Below are 3,338 nucleotides of genomic sequence, written 5' to 3'. Positions count from 1 at the left end.
CGCGAGACTTTCTTTCACTCTCGTGAGACCTTCTCCACTCGCGCGTTAAGTCTCTTCCAGCATTGAAGGATCCAGGGAGGATCTAGAGGGGCTCGGATCCTGTTTGTCTAGGGTTTCAATAAATTTGTCTGTGGCGGCATCTAGCGGCCGAGGGCGGCAAAGCTGACGGATGAATTTCGGTTCGCATAGAGTTAGCCTTCCAATCGGGAAATATGGTGTGCCTGTCTCCCCCAGGACAAGGAACACTGGGTATGTAATTCCTACTAAGTCAGTCCAATCAGACTTTAGGCAAACTCGGGAGTTTAGCTAAATTCCCAGGACACTTTGTACGACCTTTTATAGTATTTATATTACATTATAGCCCTTCCCCTCCACTGTGTCCCATTGCATGGAACATAACTTATATAGTACTATCAGATTATTCATTATCTGAGATTCAGGTTTAACCCATTCTCCTGCATTTTTTAAAAACATCTTTATTGGAGTATAACTGCTTTACAATGGTGTGTTAATTTCTGCTTTATAACAAAGTGAATCAGCTATACATATACATATATCCCCATATCTCCTCACTTTTGCATCTCCCTCCCACCCTCCCTATCCCACCCCTCTAGGTGGTCACAAAGCACCAAGCTGATCTCCCTGTGCTATGTGGCTGCTTCCTTCTCCTGCGTTTTTATTTGCTAAAGAAGACTGTGGGCTTCTTTAGGGCAGGGTCTGTGTCTAATTAGTTTTTAAGCTTTTCACAGCCCAGTGCATTGCCTAAATCAGGCACTTTCAAAATGCTCATTGTGTGGATGAATGAAGGAATGAATGAATGAAGATATAAGGAACAAATATTTCAAAACTACAGACATAGTTAATTTGGGGAGTCAGAAGGAGAGAAACAAAGAAAAGAATTTTGGAAATTTGATCATGAAAACCTGCCAGAGGAAAGCGAAAAGTGGCTTTAAAAAGGGAAATCAGAGACACCTCTTCTGAGACACTTCTGGTTAAAAGGGAAATGCAAAACATTAAAAAATATTTTGTCATGTTACTGCTAACAATAATGGATATGTATTGTTGAGCATTTAGTATGTAGGAGCACTTAAGAATAGATAATCTTATTTATTAATATGTAATCTAACTTCATAACTTTGAGATAGATGTTACTGCCAATATACAGATTAGGTAATTGAGGTTTAGGAGAGTTAAAGTAACTTGCCTAAAGTCACCCAGGCAGTAAGTGCAGAAAAGGGGAGTCACACACAGGTCAGTCTAATTCCCAAGTCTCTGCTTTTAACCACTGTGACATACTGCCTCTAAGGCACTCCTCACGAAGCATGCTTACAGGGGTACTTTTCTTCTGCAGTTTAATTCAGCTAATTTCATATTTCCAAAGAATCAGTATCAATTGGTCTTTGCTGAACTTTGGTGGTCCATATTGAAGGCCCCTGGAAGTTGCCATAATAAAGCAATAATTCCAGGCAGAATTTTTACTTTTTTAAATTAAGAATTTGTTCATCTTTTTAGACTCACAGACATAGAGAACAGACTTGTGGTTGCCAAGGGGGAGGAGGGTAGAGGAGGTATGGATTGGGAGTTTGGGATTAGCAGATGCAAACTATTATATATAGAATGAAGAAACAACAAGGTCCTACTTACAGCACAGGGAACTATATTAAATATCTTGTAATAAACCACAGTGGAAAAGGATATGAAAAAGAATATATATATATATATATATATATATATATATATATATATATATATATATATATAACTGAATCGCTTTGTTGTACACCAGAAACTAACACAACATTGTATGTCAACTATACTTCAATAAAATAAATTTTAAAAAGAATTTGTTCATCTTTTTAAAAAATGTGTGTTTTTAATAACAAAAATAAACAATACAGTTTGATATATATCCTTCCAGACATGTAAAGTTTAAAAGTTTTCGAGCTTTGTAAAGACTCTACTAGAAAGCCATTGGAAATGGAATTGAAATGAGTAAGAGGGAGAATTCTATAATGCAGTGCTCAAGGGTACAGGTTGTGAAGTTGAGCAGCCTTTGTTTGAATCCTGGCTTTGGTGCTTTCTAGCCCTGACACCTGTGGTAAAATGGTTTTCCTCTCTGTACCTTGGTTTCCCCACCTGCAAAAGGGAGGTATTAATGGCACTTACCTCAGAGAATTCTTGTGAGGATTAAGTAAAATAATCTGGGGGACTTCCCTGGTGGCGCAGTGGATAAGACTCCATGCTCCCAATGCAGGGGTCCTAGCTTCGATCCCTGGTCAGGGAACTAGATCCCACATGCATGCCGCAACTAAGGAGCCCACATGCTGCAACTAAGACCCTGTGCAACCAAAAAAAAGTAAAATAATCTGTGTGAAGAATTTGAAGTTAACGCCTGGTACATTGTAAGTGTTCAATAAACGTTAAGGAGTACACAGGAGATATAGAGAGGCAGTGTGACATACTGAGAAAAGCTGAGTTTGAATCCTGGCTCTACCACTTGCTGGCTGTATGAATTTGGGCAAATGCTTAACTTTTTTGATCCTCAGTGTCCTTATCTGAATTGCTGTGTATAAGGATTAGAGATAATATGTGTAAAGTACCTGACATAAAATAAACACTCAATAAAAGATTGCTGTTTATCCATTATTGCAGCAATAAAGGATAAACAGTTGAGCCACTAACATGGGATAAAATAATATGGGGAAGAGCTGCTGAATCACTTATAATCTGAAAAGTCTGACATTTGGCACGGAAGAATACCCATACAATCAGAAGACCAGATTTGAATCTTCTTTCCATTATAGAACTAGAACTTTGGGTACATTTCTTAAACTTGTCATCATTTTCTTCATTTACAAAATGGACACAAGCACAGTAACTGCCCTGCTTCCTACACATTTTTTTGAAAAAAAGATATAATTTACCATAAAAACCATAAAAAGCCACCCTTTTAAAGTGTACAATTCAGTGGTTTTTAGTATTTCACAAGGTTGTGTAACCACCACTTCTAATTCCAGAACATTTTCATCACTCCAAAAAACAAAACTCATTCCCTATTTCTCCCCTCCCCCAGTCCCTTGCAGCCCTACTTCTTGTCTCTATGGATCTGTCTACTCTAGATGTTTCATATAAATGGAGTCATACAAAATGTGGTCTTTTGTGACTGGCATTTTTTACTTAATGACATAATATTTTCAAGGTTCATCCATGTTATATCATATATCAATACTTTATTCCTTTTTGTGACTAATAGTTCATTATGTAGATATACTACATTTTGTTATGGACACTTGGAATGTTTCCATTTTTTGGCCATTTTGAATAATGCTTGTATGAAC

This window comes from Balaenoptera physalus, assembly GCF_965194825.1.
Source record: "Balaenoptera physalus genome assembly, chromosome: 10".
NCBI lineage: Eukaryota > Metazoa > Chordata > Mammalia > Artiodactyla > Balaenopteridae > Balaenoptera > Balaenoptera physalus.
The sequence above is the reverse complement of the archived record's forward strand: the minus strand, read 5'-3'. Positions refer to the sequence as shown.